Source organism: Callorhinus ursinus, unplaced genomic scaffold (genome assembly GCF_003265705.2).
Source record: "Callorhinus ursinus isolate GAN/ISIS: 27379988/994484 unplaced genomic scaffold, GSC_fseal_2.0 scaffold28, whole genome shotgun sequence".
Taxonomy (NCBI): Eukaryota; Metazoa; Chordata; class Mammalia; order Carnivora; family Otariidae; genus Callorhinus; species Callorhinus ursinus.
In genome coordinates this window covers 18,920,711-18,936,948 of record NW_027397090.1, presented here as the reverse complement: position 1 = coordinate 18,936,948, position 16,238 = coordinate 18,920,711, and the positions used below count along the sequence as shown (strand labels likewise).

The following is a 16,238-nucleotide window of genomic DNA, read 5'->3' as shown; positions in this document are numbered from 1 at the left end:
CCCCCTACCATGCAGATGCACCTCCTCACCATGCACACACAGACCCCCACCGTGCACACACACACCCCACCACGCACAAAGTAAGAGCACCTATGCCCACAGGAAACCCATGCCATGGTATGTCCCCGACACGATGGCGAAGCCAGGGGGATGTGCTCTCTTGTCATTCCCCCGTGATAACCCTGTCTGTTTAGTACTTTATTCCTCAGTTACTACTACTTCACTTATTTTAGAAGCTTTTGAAACTCTACGTGCACTAAGGGGTAACTTTACACAACGTGACTGTCTTGTGCCCTTTCTGCCTGGCTCTCCCTCCCAACTACACCATACCATCCTCCCTTCTACCCCAGCAGTGCAGCTACCCTGTGTCCACCCACATTGTCCTCTGCCCAGAGGCCATGAGAACATGCCAACATGCACACGCGGTCCTACATGCACGCACAGGATCACTGCCGTAATGTCTCTTGGTGTCACAGAGCACAGCGCGGGGTGGGAGGCCCCTGCACCAGCCGTGGAAAACACCACACAGCTGCTACCAATGAGACATTGGTGCGTCAAAGGCACACAGGCCGGTGGGATGGGAGTGAGAACCCCCAAAGGGAACTGGCGCACGTGAGCCCAGGACACCCTGCAGACTGGAAGGTCAATTTCCCAGTCAAAGGGGGATTATTCAGTTACTAGTGCTGGTGCACTGGAAGGAAACAAAATCGGACTCCCCCGCCCTCAAAAATCTTATTTCACATTATGCAAATACATTCTAGATGTGCTCGAGCTGGGTCCAAGAACACGAAAGGAGAGAACCCCCACCAGGCAATCAAGGGACAACCTGTGTGATCTTCCTGACAGCTGCTGGTAGCAGAAGTCAAAAAAGACAGAGAGACACATTCAGCTACAAAATGACCTAATCCTGAAGCCAAATGACACACGGACCAAGTGAGCAGCAGACAACGGAACGGGGGAGGCATCATCTTCGAGGCAGGAGAGAATCATCCGTGCCCATAGCAAACAGCCGCTACTGATGGGGGAGGGAGGAACACCCCTAGAAAACACAATGGACGATTCACATTCGGAAGAGCTTCGGCCCCTGTGCGCAAAGATCCTAACTCACCAGCACGCAGGGGGGTGCGCGTCCTGCAGCACTGTCCCTTCCAGATGGATGGGGTCGGGAAGCCCTCTGTGCCCACTGCTGAGAAAGCACGCTGCAATCAGGGTAGGCGCACGTCCTCGCGGGGGAGAGACCCACTGTTGGATCGTCTCGCAAACTGGTCTGCACGCTCGACAGAACAAAGAGACCCATGCCCTGACCCAGCACGACCCCTCCCTGAAATCCACGCACTGAATAGCAGCCCCGTGCATGTGGCTACGGTATTTAGGGCAACTCTGTTTATATTGGCTGTGTGTTCTTTTCCTGCGGCAGCTCTAACAAATGACCACAGACTGGGTGGCTTAGAACAACAGAGATCTATTCTCTCTCAGTTCTGGAGGCCGCATGTCTAAAATCGGTTTCACCGGGCTGAAATGACCGCGTCAGCAGGGCCATGTCCCCTCCGGAGGCTCTGGGGCAGGACCCTTCCCTGCCTCGTCCAGCTTCTGGTGGCTGCCGGCATCCCTTAATTTGTAGCTACAGCATTAGGCAGGGTCCCCAGGGGCACAGAATCAATAGGATGTACCCATATAAAGAGATTTGTTATAATAAATCAGATCCTGCCATCCTGCAGGCTGGTAAGCCCTGATATATGCAAGGGGCAAGCTGGAGACCCAGGAGAGAGGATGGTGCAAGTCTCAGCTCCAGCCCAGATCTGAAAGCGGGATAAGACCATGACCCAGCTCAACACGGCCTGGCAGAGCGGGAATTCTCCCTTACTCCGCCTTTCGGCATCAGTCAGACCCTCCACTGATTGGATGAAGCCCACCGTCACCCAGCAGGACAGTCTGCTTTACTCGGTCCTCTGATTCGAATGAGAATCTCATCCAGAAACACCTTCACAGACACGCCCAGAATCCTGCTGGACCAGGTATCTGGGGGCCGGTGGCCCCCCGAGCTGCCACCTAAAACCAGCCACCGTGCACACCTAACTCTAACCTCTATCTTCAAGTCACCTTCTGTTGTCTTCCAACACCCTGACCCCTATGCCTCCGTCTTGGAAGGTCACCGTGGTGGCCTTTAGGGTCCTTCAGGTAACCCAGGGTCACCTCACATGCCAACATCCTTAACTGAATCCCATGGGCACAGACTGTTTCTGGACAAGGCAGCAAATTTCCAGGGACTGAGCCTGACCTGTTCAGGGCCACTCCTCAGCTTCCTACAAGGGACCACAGGACCAATCCCACAGCCTGGGGGGTGTGGCTCCAAGTGGGCGCTGGTCCAAGCTCGTAAGGGAAGCCTGGCCATTCGGGAATCACCCCTCCTCCAAATTTGGCCAGGAAGACAAGATGCACTGTCTCCTCTCTGTAACGAATGCACCCCGGCCTCGGTTTATGGTGAGGCAGAGGGCAAACATTGGCCACTGCATGCCTGCACAAATAAGCGTCCCCCCTGGGCTCAGAGGTGGGGCCATCCACGACCCTGGTAGGTAGTTAGGACTTTCCCAGGAGACGCTCCCAGGCATGAGGAGTGTTGGTGTAGAAGGTTTGCCCGGGAGGAGGGAAGAGCCTCCTTCCTGAAGCCACTCTTGCTCCCAAACCACACAGGCTGTGCGGAGTACTAACACCACCCCAGGCTCCCCACGGTGGGCTCTGCCTCGCCCACACCCCAGCCCCACCTCCAGATGCCTCAGCACTCAGAGCTCCGCAGGGGTGCAGCCTAGGGCTTGTACCCCAGAGCAGCCACACCCTCTCCTCCCTGCACAAGCACCTGCCAACAGCCCTCGCCACCTTCCTGCAACACTGCCCTTGTCCCTCCCATGGTGATGGAGGCTCCCCTTGGACCGCCCATCTGGAGTCCCGCACAGTCTGCTTCACTGACAGACGAACAAACGAGGCTCTTTCCCAGGCAAGCAGCCACCTGCTGAGAGAGCCCTCGGCTGGTCCACAGACATCTCCCCAGGCTTGGGGCCCCAGCCCATCCTCCCCTTGAAACTTCACCTGTCCCCAGGCCTGCCTCCCTGCCTCCTGGAGGGCTGGGCTCATACAGGACCCTCCATCTTTCCAGTTGCTCAGCCCGACCTAGCGGCATCCTTGACCCCCACTCACCCCAGATTGAACCTGTCAGCAAGTCCCCTCAACTCTGCTCCAAATGAAGGCCCAGTCGGGCCATACCCCACCCCAGCTGCTGCACCCCGGCCTGTGCTAGCAACCCCCTCCAGACCACCTCACAGACTCCTACGGGGACACCCTGCACCCTGCTATGCTCCGTTCCCCCAGAAGCCTGTAGGCCTATCCAAACCCTGGGCTCCAGGGCTCCCATCTAAGCATCCCCAGCGCCAAGAAGCTCCCAGCCCCCCAGGTACCCTGAACACAGGACGCACAGTCCTGCCTCAGGGCCTTTGCAGCTGCTATCCCCTCTGCCTGGAGAAAGCCTCCCCAAACCCAGGCACCGCCCTGTCTTCCCTTCCCCAGCCACCCTTCTCAGCGAGGCCCTCCCTCCCGGTGACCCCTCTCCACCAGATTTCCCTCCTGTGCTCCCAGGACCATGTCACTGCTCCCGAGCAACTTACTGATCCCGCTTACGCTCCGTCCTCCCCAACACCAGCGTGCTTTCTCCACGTGGAGGCCCTGGTGCCCAGCACGGGAGTTCAGGGCAGAGATGGGGTCTGCAGGGGCCCGGCCTCCCCTGGGGATGGGGGAGCTGGGGCTTGCCGCCCTGGGCCAGCCATGCCATCCCAACACCGTGCCCAGTGCATGGGATTGCTCGCCGGCAGCAGGGCAGATGTGAGCCCCCAAGGCTGCGGCACGTGGAGGAGAATGTGTCAGATGCACTGGCGAGCCATGTAATGAAAGGCTCTGTTCACTGGCTTCACCGTGTGCATGACAGCCCTGCCACATGCCTGCTCTGTCAGAGAAAAACGGGCCTTTGTGTGCTATAAATAGCCCAGCCAGATGTGGACAGGCCTGTGAGTTTCTTCCCGGGACTCTGGCTTGGCCCCACAGCAGCCCCCGCGGCAGCCCCCGTCAGTAGGACCCTGGTGGCCAAAGCCACACCATGCCCGGGGGCAGGACAGGGTTACCCGGTGGTCCCCCCTCCCGCCAGAATGCAGCCTGCGTTTCCCAAACCCATCACTGCTGAGGAGGCGGCTGGCCAACCAGCGAGTGCAGGATACACCTGCAAGTGGCAGACCAGGCAGGCAGCTGGCACATGGCATGCTCCTTTATCCACAGAAAACAGGGACATGGAAGCTTGGATGGGGAGCCGGAGGGCTTGCAGGGACCAAGCGTGCACACAAAGCCGAGTGCTGGGTCCCTGGGCCGGAGAGATGCAATCTGAGCACTGAGCCTCTGATGAGCGCTGGCCGCCTACTAGTCAATGCTGCAGAAACACGGGAGCAGGCCACTTACGGCGGGTCTCAGTGTTCCCGAAGCCCCACAGACCCATCACTAGTCGGGCCCACCTGACGGACGTGGGAACTCACAGCAGCAGTCAGATCCCTGCTTCCAACAGAAATGCCAGGCGAGCCATGCATTCAAGCCACACGTGTCATTACAGATGCTATACAAATCCAATACAAATCCAAAGCACAATCACAAGTACCCATGAGAATCACACATGGGATTGTCTACAGGTCCCTCTGAACCTGGGTCTTTTCAGTCCACAGTGCATCCACGCCCACGGCTCTGACCAGCCGCCCGTGGCCCGCTGTGCGCCCCTGGGGTGTGAAGCATGAGTGAGTGGCATTGTCCACGTGTGGCTCTGCTGCAGGAGCCAGTGCAGGACCAGCTGTGGCTGAAGGCGTGGCAGCTTCTGGTCACCACAAATGGACCCGACAGGGTCAGGGTTGGGCGGGTATTTTGGTTGGAGGTCCTGCACGGCAGCCCTCTGCCCACCACAGTCCTGGCTCCGGGGAGCCCCGTCCTCAGCAGGACGCACACAGAGCTGCACACACACCTCTCACCAGCAGCCTGTCCTCCCCGTCAGACAGTCTGCATCGGAGGCCTGGGGTTGTCCTTTCGGGCTGATAACCGTGCCTGGACTGGCGTTAGGAGGGAAGTCAGTTGTGTGCATTTACATTAACGAGTTTCAAACTTCAGTCCCTGGCGTGGTCTCCAGAGACTAAAAGTCCAGACCGCTCACCATCAGATCAGTGCCACAGGACCCTGGCTGCCTCAGGGGTGGTCCTGGGCCACTGTGCCGGTGACGGCCTCCTGGACCCGTAGCTGGAGGGCCACATAGGCCCTCCTGGGACGCCTGACACTGGAGAACAGAATTAACCACCTTTTCAGCGCTGCCGAAGCACATCTACCGTAGTGCCACGCTCTGCTCTGCAGGACACGGCTCGTCCCATGGAGGGCGCCCTGCCACCTGTCCCAAGGATGGCATCCCACGGCACGGCCCAGGGCCCCCCAGGCAGCCAGGCGGCACGCGCCACAGCTCGGCAAGACTATGGGATTTTTAACGACCAGGTGGCCCCGAGACAACAAAGGTGCTCGGGTAGGGGGGTAGTTCACTTTTCGCACGGAAGGCCTCCCATCAGCACGCCCCGGCTGTACAAGAGTTTGGATCTCACAGAAAAATCACGGGTGAGTTAGAAAATTATATCCACTGCAGACAGACGTGAACCCTGTCCTGGGAAGCCACGGGGACCCTCTCAGCAGCTCCTGCCCCAGGCTCCAGGGAGGCCCACCCGCCAGCCTGTGGACACCCCAGCACCCCGGCCATCTGAGCCTCCCAGCCGGACTGGTCCCTTCTGTCACTGGCAGGACATGCGATCCATGGCCAGCTCCTTGCAGAGGCCCTTCTGGGTTCAGGCCATGTCCCCTGGAACCTCATCATGATGGATGGGCCACAGGGGTGATGGAAGAACACATCTGCTCTGTCTCCACAAAGAACCCACTGGTGCAAAGTTTCCTCCAAAGCACTTCACACTCGAAAAGCTGACCTCTTAAATGAGTTGTTTTTCTACTTGAACAAGCGCTCTAGAATAGATTTTTGAATCTTCCTATGCATTCCCTTTTAATTTTCCTTTTGCAGGCAGACTACTTGTGACATGAAAGGTGACGCCAGTGGGGGTTTCCTGACCCGGGAGGGAGAGCACCCTGGGCCATGGGTAAGGACGGGAAACGGGGTATTCACAGCCCAAGTGCCCGTCCCAGCAGACCCTCAAGAGCATAACACTAACAGCATCCCCAGAGAGAGGATTAAGTCAGTGAGGGGACATTAACGACCAGACAGCAGCGAACTTTGGGACTGTCCTTCGGGATCGGGCAGCTGTACCTCATCCACGAAGCAAGTGGGCCATGGTGACACCCACTACCCCGCCTGAGACGTGTCCACACACGAGAAAAGCCATCAAGACAAACCTGTACAAAGTGCACGGACCCCGGAGCGTGGCGCGTGCATGGAAACCGCGGGGTCCTCCGCGTCCCTAACCCCGGAGTCCGGGGCAGCCCTGGGCTGAGGTGTTTCTGCAACAGCCAGCGGATTCACGGTTGGATTTAAGCGGGGTGGGGTGAGTGTCAGCCACCCGCCTCTCCCGGCAGCTGACTGAACTTGGTTTGGTTCGGACGGGAATCTGTCGGTCGTGGACGAAACCCAACTGCCACTCCAGATGTGGAGAGCGCTCCAGCTGACTGTCTCTGCGGAGCCCGGGACGAGCGCCGCCACGCGGCAGGTTCTGGACACTCAGCTTCTCGCCAGTACAGACGACGGGACGGCTCACAACCTCCACTCCAGAACTCGGGTACGGTGCAGAAACGAGGGTGCCTGGCTGTGTGGTATCGACGCCAGGGACACCCGCAAAGCTGGGGAGTGGTCCCCCACACTCTCCCCTTATGGCAGTGAGAGCAGCCACGACACAACGTGGGGACAGCTTTCCTCGTGGCACACTTATATGATATGAGCCCTGCTCTCTTTACAACACGAATTCTCTATAAGGTAATGGGATACATTACACCTGATGGAACGATCATGCCCCCAGAGAGCAGGCTGCAGAGCGGACGCGACAAGCCCACAGCAGCTTGCATTGAAGGCTGCCCACGCCGTCCACAGGGGCACCTGCATTCCGCACCTGCCGAAGGTCACACAGACCCCCGCCCTCCTCACAGACAGGCCTCGTCCTCCAGAACGTCAAGCCCATCCAGTGGGGCCACCCAGGGAGGGGGGGCTTTCTCTTTCTGCTCAAAGTCACCACTCCCCGTTTGGTGCTGCTGGTTTTGGGGAGCTGGGGCAGGTCTGTCCCCATGCAGCTACAGGAGCAGGAAAAGCCGGGGTCACAATGACACACTTCAAACCTGCTGGTCCCGCTGGGGTGCAGGCTCATGAGTCAGACTGCCCGTGACTCAGGCCACTTGCAGGTTCAACCTCCACAGAGTGGAGGCTTCAGACAAAACCACACTTCATTTTTCAGTCTAATGCGGGGAGCGGGGGTGCAGGGGGTCCACAGCCTCCTGGGGACAGGCCCGGCCACCACCATGGTGGCCAAGGTCCTGCTCTGCTCAGCAGACGCTCACAACAACAGTGCATGCCTGTGGACTCCAAACAGTATGGGATTTCTGGCTTTTTTGAGATATATTTCTGTTCTTGGCATGGAGCCCCGTCCACAGCTATACACTTCTCACATGCTCCACACGGCACTGGGCATGTGAAAATGAACCAGCGTGCCCTGACGGGGGAGGGGGGGCAGGCCGCCGGCCAGGATGACTCGCTTCCACCCAAGAGACAGACTGGGAAAGTCCACGTGGGGAGCTCGCCCTGCCCCCCCCATGAGATGATGCTCAGCCCCCGCGTCCCACGGAGGGTAGGCCGCAGAGGGCCCGGGGCCCACTGGAAACTGTGGCTCAGCCAAGCACAGGACGGTTGTTAAAAGGTTTACGAAATGACATGTTAAAACTTTTTTCACTCATTCCTCATGAGGAACCAATGAGGTGTTACAGCGCCCTCAAAGGAGAAGTCAGAGACCGGCATGGGGGTGACCGCCTAATGGGGACGGGGCTTCCCTGGGGTGACGGGAGGTCCTGGAACCAGATGCAGCTGGAGGTTGCACCACACTGTGAATACCCTAAATGCCACCGGATTGTTCACCGTCACGTGGTCAATTCTGTTACGTGATTTCAGCGCCATAAAACGTGGAGGAAACGATACTGGAAGGAATCTCCAATAGACACAACACGGCTCTCCCGTGGGATGAAGTCAACGGTGCGGCCGGCAGACAGACGCATCCCTGCCGAGCAGGGCTGTCCGCGCGGCTATCCACGACGTTCAGCGTACGAAACTGGACAAACGTCAGGGGCTCCAACGCTCCTCTCCAAGGCTGCTCATTCCCACGTCCCAGGTGGGAAGCCGGGAGGGGCGGGCTTTGAGAGCCAGGAGGAAAGGGGTCCCGGGCCAGGTGATGGTGCAGAATGAGGTGGGGAGGGGCGTGGGGGGGCAGAAGGGGCCGGGAGGCAGCCCTCCAGCAGCTGCCTGGGGCACGCACCTGGGGACCCGACCCATAAAATGTTAAATGTGTGAACAAAAGAAAAGATCCTCCCTTCCTCAAATGAAAAAACACGGTGATGGTTTTCAGGTAGGAGCTCACGCAGCCTTGAAAATAAGGAACCATGACACCAACTCACCTCTAGAAATGCCTTTTCTTTCTGCCAATCTAGAGTTCTCTCCAGGGCTGCAAGAACCCCGAATGGCAGAGGGAAGGCCTCCCCTCGTGTGAGTAAACCCTCTGTTCTGGGAAGCCGCACGCATTCATCCAGGTCCCTGCGCCCCTATGACCCCCTGTTCATCCAGGTGCACCCACGCACCTGTCCAGACATGCTAATACTCCAGACCACATGACAACACGGACAGTTCTCCCGTTCAGAGAGGCCGTCCAGGGACGAGAGAGGTCCCTTCTGTCCAGAACACACACACAGTCAGGTGGAGAGGGCACGTTGCTTCCTCTGCACGCGGACATGCTCGGGAATGGCCCAAGCCGGTCCCTGCACGCCGTAACTCCTCAGGCCCAGCCAGAGGGCACCTGTCACTGCGGTCAGCGTGTGCTGATCAATACCCAGGGAATGGGGCCCCCCACAGTCCCCATGCACAGCTTGCCGGCAAGCCTGACGGCTGGCATGCTCCCATGAGTTCTGTCCTCATGGGAAGCTGAGGGGGTGATGGCCAGGCCACAGCACTCTTTGTGGGGTTTCAGGATGATGCGGATGAATGTGGACTCCACATCAATGTCTGCAGCCCTCTGCAAGGATGGGGCCCCACCTCCACGGCCCCCAGCCCTCTCATCGTCACGGTACCACCAAGAGACTCTAAGCCATGAGCTCCGGAAAGCATGACCCGAACAGGGTCTGTCACTCTTACAAGCAATCAGAACACAAGACTAAAATGTCACCAACCTCATGGGAAGAAACTGAATTATTAATCCACTGCACAGAATCTCCACGAAGAGAGGCAGGCATTCCTCTCCTGAGGGGACCCTCACCTGTGCCCCTCACCTGCCTCCGTCCTGGTGGCCACACGTGGACGCAGACACGGGAGCCCCTCCCTGGGAGAGTGTGCCCCCCATGCCCCTTCACGCCCTCCCAGTCCCGCATCCTGAGACCTCAGCATTGGCAGATGGCCCTGAGCTCCCGTGTGGGGGCCCCTCAAGGCAGCACGCAGGCATTCAGGGCCTACGATCCAGCCCCCAAGACAGCAGGGCTGTGGGCGCTAAAGGAACGCACACCCTCACTCTCTCGGTGCAGGGGCTGACCCTAATTCCCTCCTTTCTGCACTTCCTACAGGAAGCACGTGCTACCTTTATAATAGGGCCGGAAATCACACCCAGAGAGGCTTCACGTCTTATCAGCTGCTGCAAGGATATGAGCGCAGAGTGCACACCCCACACCCCGCACAGCCCCCCAAGGCCTGCGCTGTCCCTGAGCCTGGAGGGACCCCGCCTGGAACTCCCCACCAGCCACGCTGCGCACACAGTCTGCAGCTGAGCTGCCAGAGGCCGGTGAGTCAAACAGCGGCCACACTGAGCGGCCAGGGCGGTCCCCCAAGCCGGGCCTGGTCCCCCCAGTGCCTCAAAATCATGCAGGAAACTGCGCACCCCAGATCTGCACCAGGGCCCACACAGACAGCACGTCTGCGTAACAGGTCTTTCTGCATTTGCAAAAGCCCTCTGTCCTGCTATTGCTCATAAATCCCTCCCCTATTCCAAAGCCCCGAGTGAAACAGATCTTTTAATTAAATGGAACACAATTAATCTTGCTTTAAGAATTCCTAAACAGCTCTGACCTCTTCCCTCACGTAGGAAGAAGCTATAAGATCAGTGTCTGCAGTTTGTATGTCTGTGTCCCCCTGAACCCCAGGATAGATGCTTCCCCCCATGTGATGGTGTTAGGAGCCCGGGGCTTTTGGGAGGTGACTGGGCCCGGAGGGTGGGGCCCCAGTGAATGGACTAGTGCCCTTCTAGAGACCCCAGGCGCCCCCGCCTCCTCCTCTACATGAAGACCCAGCGAGAAGTCTGTGGCGTGGCAGTGGTCCCGGGCCTGGCACAGCCGGCACCCTGGTCTCGGGCTTCCCACCTCCAGAGCCGTGACAAACAGCGTGTGTCCTTTAGAAGCCACCGGTCTGCGATGCTTTGTTCCAGCAGTGAGAACGGACCAAGACAGCAACCAACATCCACAGGCTTTGTCATTCGAGGAAAGTCTACTTTGGCATTCTCTACATGGCGCATGTGAGAGGACAGGTTGGCAAATATCTGGTGTTCCTGGTCCTGTCACGTAAACACCAACCAAGCAATCTCTACCTCAGCCTCTGAAAATACTGGTAGCTCCATGTGGACCTATTCTGGATTCAAAAGGCAACCCTGCTTGTGGCTTGATTCAAGTAGCTGAACGGGTGGGTATTCATCATCAGTGCAGACACAGCACCCAGATCGGCCCCCTTGAGCATCAGAAACCAGGGCAGGGCAGAATCTCCCCCACCCTGTCCAGAGACTCTCCCCGTGCGAAACCGCTCCCTGGAGGCAACCAGGCACTTCTGCAAACACACGGAGACATGCAGGTCACTGGGGCATGAGGATCAGCTTTCCGCCCTTGGGCACCAAACGCTGCCCCCTAGGGATACGCTGAGAACCCAGGGAATCCCACTTAGGGAGACAGGCCAATGCCTTCGGTGATCACGATACCCCGTCCCAGAGGCGGCATTTGAAACACAAGATCCGATACGTTCCCAGGATCTGGAGAAAGAGGTGTGATCCCTGCAGACCCCAGAGACACACACAAGTATGAAACCTCTGTGCACGTCCAGCCAACGACACGGAGGGATGCCCCAATTTCTCAACAACCGCAGACTGCCAAAACTCACCCACGATGAAACGGACAACCTGAACAATACCCTAAGTACCAAAGAATGTGAACTCATAGTTTAAAACCTTCTGAAAAACATACCTCCAGACCCAGATGCGTTTACTGGCACACTCTACCAAACATTTAAGAAATCAGAGCAATCTTATGCAATCTCTTCCAGAAAACAGAAGAGGAAAAAAAAAGTGTTTCCCAGCCCCAAAGAAGCCAGCATTACTCTGATAACAAAAACCAGTAAAAACAGCACAGAAAGGTTGCAGACCAGTATCCCTCATGAACGCAGACCCAAAATCCTCATGAAAATACCGGTAAATGGAATCCGGTGGTATACCTAAAGGTGGAGTTTATCCCTGAACGCAAGGCTGGTTCAGTATGTGAAAATCAGTAAATGTAGTACAGCAAATTGGCCATCCACGGAAGGAAAAACACATGAGGGTATCAACTCATATAGGAAAAGCATCTGATTTAATCCCGTATTCACTCAGGACAAAATCTCTCCGCAAAGAGAGGGCCTCCCACACCCTGGCAAAGGGCGTGTACGGGCAAACCCACAGCCAATAAGGCACCGCGGGCTGGGGGACTGAACGCCTTCCCCTAAGTCAGGGACAGGTCCTATCCGACTCTGTGCTGGACGCCTGGCTTGTGAAAAAGCAAGAGAAATACATAAAATGCATTCAGATTAGTAAGGAAGAAATAAAAAGTTCTTTTCAGAGACAACATATTGCCTATGTTGAAAAACCTAAGGAACTTCTTAAAAAAAAAAAAAAAGCCCCTCGGAACTAACAAGAGAGTTTGACAAAGTCACAGGACACAAGGTCAGTGACACAAAACGAGCCGTTTCCACGTGCTCTAACGACAGTAAATTGATAATGGAACTTGGTCAAAATGGGAATGTTATGCCCTGAAAAAGGTCCTGTCACAAGAATTAAAAGACAAACTACAGAGAAAATATTTGCAAGTCATGAGTCTGACAAGGAATGTGGATTAAGAACATTGTGAAAAACTCTCAGAACTCGACAGGAAGAAAACACACAACCCAGTTAAAATATGAGCACGAGACCTGAACAGACACGTGGCCAAAGTGGACGTAAGGATGGCAGATACGCACGTGGGAAGGTGGTCAACGTCACAAGGCCCGCGAGGTGCAAGTGAAAGCCACAATGAGACATGCCATCCACATATCGGGGTGGCTGAAAAAGCCACAGCTAATGGCACCAAAACTGTGCGTGAGGATGCGGAGCCACTGGGACAGTGGCTGGGTCTGTGTACTGAACAACTATGCCCTTGTGATGTGAGATGCCGCAGCCACTCCAGGAGACATTCTGGGGCTTTCTGATAAAATAAACATGCACTTGCACTATGACCTAGCCACCCCGCTCCTGGGTGTTCATACCGAGGAGACAGAGCCGTGAGTTCACAAGAGAGCCCACACACAGATGGTTCTGGAAACTCTGTTCAAGCCTAGGATGGAAGGCTACTTCCCAAAGAGATAGGCCGGCCACCACACGGCCTCGCCGGCACAATGCCGAGTGCAAGGAGCCAGCGCGGAAGGCTACCCACCGCATGACGCCGCTTGTTAGACATTCCTGGAAGGTGAGCTCAGGGACCGAGAAGACCAGCAGCCGTGGCTGCTTATGAGTGAAGACAAAGGGAGAGTATGGGACGGGTCTGGTGGGGATGGGACTGTCCCGTGTCCTGACTGTGGTGATGCCTACACAAATCTACACAAGTTCTAAAATTCATAACAGAACTGTACACCAAAGGTCATTTTCACTATTAAGATATAAAAAAAAAAGGGGGCGCCTGGGTGGCTCAGTCATTAAGCATCTGCCTTCGGCTCAGGTCGTGATCCCAGGGTCCTGGGATCGAGCCCCGCATCAGGCTCCCTGCTCGGCGGGAAGCCTGCTTCTCCCTCTCCCACTCCCCCTGCTTGTGTTCCCTCTCTCCCTGTGTCTCTCTCTGTCAAATAAATAAAACCTTTAAAAAAAAAAAAAAGATAAAAAGGACCGTAGGCGTACCGCGGAGGGTTGCCTGTTGGGCTCCAGACCACCACAAAGAAGCGGCATCTCAACGGAGCGAGTCAGAGGGATCTTGTAGCTTTCCCAGCACGTGTAAAAGTTATGTGTCTACACTATATTGCCGTCTACTGCGTGTAAAATAAATAGCATTTTGTCTTAAACAAAACACACAGACCTTAATTATAAATACCTTACAGCTAAGACCTGCTAACCACCATCTGAGCGTTCCGTGAGGCGTAAGCACCGATCACAGATCATGTAACAAATACCACAGTAAGGAAGAGGGCTGAAATACTAGGAGAATGGCCAAAATGTGACACAGAGACCCGAGGTCAGCAAATGCTGTTGGAACAATGACGATGATCGGCTTGCTCAACGCACACCACAAACCGTCTGTTTGTAAAAAGCGCAATAAAGGGTAGCACGGTAAAATGAGGTATGCCTGCGTACAAACTGGATAGAAATGTTTTTTTGTTTTTTTTTAGAGAGTTAGAGAGAGGGGTGCGGAGGGGCAGAGGGAGAGAGAGAGAACATCAAGTAGGCTTCCGCTGAGCACGGAGCCCAACACGGGGCTTGATCCCATGACCTCGAGGTCATGACCTGAGCTGAAACCAAGAGTCAGATGCTCAACTGACTGAGCCACCCAGGCGCCCCGTGATTGCAATGTTTTAAAAACACTTATTTGTAGCTAGACACAGAAGGACAAATACTTTATAATTCCATCTGTTTGGGGTCCCCCGTGGGGCAACCACACAGGATAGAGAAGTGGGGGGCGCAGGGGCTGGGGGTTAGTGGTTAGTGGGGACAGAGTTTCCCTCTGGGAAGCTGAGAAAGTCCTGTGGACGGACGGCAGTGTTGGCTGCATGACGATGTGGGTGTACTTAATACCACTGAGCTGTACAGTTAATGCTCAGAACGGTCAAGTTTATGTTATGTGTATTTTCTTGCAATAAAACCCTTTATTCTCCATCAGAAAAGCAGATTTACAAAACCCTGTATGTACAAACATAAAACATCAAGAGAGTTGCAAAAACAAGCAGGGAAAGCCTTGCATTGCAGCTTGCCCAGAAGACGCACCGCTGTTGGGTTTGGCCTGCGTCGCGCCAGACCTTCCCTGCGCACGCTGTGCACGTGGACCCCCCTTACGCAGGGGACACGGTCTGCTCCCAGTCTGCTCCTGGTGTCATCGGGAACAAAAGTGAGACTGGTAGTCACTCTGTCCAGCCCTCTGGATTTTTAAAGAGTCGTGCATGCTTTGCTTCCCACAAGAGGCCACCAAAAGCCAAGTAGAACCCACCCCCGGTCTGAACAACCAGCTTGCACTTTCAGCCAGACCTGGGCTGAGCAGAGCCTGAACCAGAACCTCGTTTGGACAGACGGCTACAGAGACCCTGGGCGAATCAGTTAGTGGCAGAAGGGGGGACCCTCTTCCTCCTCTCCTCCTCGAGGGGCCCCCAGGGGTGGGGGCAGGGAGAGAAGGGGCCCAGGCTCCCGATCTAGAACATCCCCAGCACTTTGTGGATGCACGGGCACCAGCTTCTGGGCACCAGTCCTCCCGCCACCCCACCGGCTGCCAAGAAATGTAGCCCCAGTGACGTCCAAATGCAAATCGCAGCTTGTAGACACCTGGCACCGACAAACAGCCCAGATAAACACAATATGACTCATTCACCCGGCCGCGTGTGCAGCAAGCACTTCAGCGAGAATTAACCTCCCTTTAAAACTCCGTGCTGCTTCTGGAGTCAAGAAATCACTGTCATTTTAATCCAAATAAGAACATCGCAAAGATTACTCTGGACATACAAATATAAACCAAGTTGAACGTCTCCACGTTCCTAATCACCAGCAGTATTCCCTTGCATGCATGGACAAGAGAGCCAAGGCAATATTCTCTGTAAACGGCTTCGGTCTCTCCCTTTCCCGGTACTCAGGCCCCTCTCCGTGAAACTTCCTGGCACCGCCCAAGCTTCCAAACACGTGGCCCAGCGTCTGACGCCTATGGTCACTTCATTAGCTTTTCCAAGCTTTACAATTCCAAGAACATGCTGGCTGAGGACGGGGCTGAAAGCACGGAAAATCATCAGGCTTGTTCCCCAAGTCTCCTCCTGACCGACCCGTGTCCTTCAAAGAGGAGAAAACAGAAAGCATTTCTACTCAATTTGCCACGTTCCTCCGGCCAAACCTTTCCACTGTGAAACGTGGGGCTGACACCAGGTCTCAGGTCTGTCCCGGGGGAGCCCCTAGGGGTCCCCACTGTGGAGGCCCCAGATGCCCCGCCAGGCCACCCTGGAAAATTCCGGAAGGCACTTCTGAGAAGAGCAGCTGGAGCATTAGACCCTGTGGGCGGGCCGGGAGCTGCTGTGCTGCTCAGGCACCTGCTGTTGCCACAGGGCCCTGTCCTCCAGCACCAGTGCCTTCGAACCCCACCCCCAGCGGGCAGGGTCAGGTTCAGGGTGCCCGCAGAGCCCCCCGCCGGTCCCGCAGAAGGACCGGGGCCGGCCATGAGCACCAGAGTAGCTGCACCGCTGGGAAAGGCCGTGCTTCTCAGAAACAGTGAGACGAGAGGCTTCTCGGCACGTCTCCGAGGCCTGGGGCAGGTGGGGCTCACGCCGTGCCCCTGCACGCCCAGCAGCAAGGAGAGGCTGTGGGCCCTTGGTTCCAGGTGATGCCGCTCTGCGAGCCTCAGCCCGCGGGGAAGCCACGAGACGCACGCACGTCGAGCACTGGGCCCAGAGGACTAATGTTCTCTGCTGCCGCCCAACCCCACGGCCATAGCCCTGACGCCTGCCC

General features: G+C 56.3%; 1 protein-coding gene across 2 annotated transcripts in view; it reads right to left on the bottom strand.

Moving 5' to 3' along the window:
- SEMA4D (semaphorin 4D) overlaps positions 1–16,238 on the bottom strand; it is a 92,361-nt gene that overhangs the window by 58,879 nt on the left and 17,244 nt on the right. The window contains exon 1 of one of the 2 annotated variants that reach the window (XM_073878195.1): positions 3,657–3,797. The exons of the other annotated variant lie outside the window; for it this stretch is intronic. The gene's annotated coding sequence lies outside the window, so the exon portion shown is untranslated. Of the gene's footprint in view, positions 1–3,656; positions 3,798–16,238 lie in introns of those variants that run through there. 2 annotated transcript variants of the gene reach the window in all.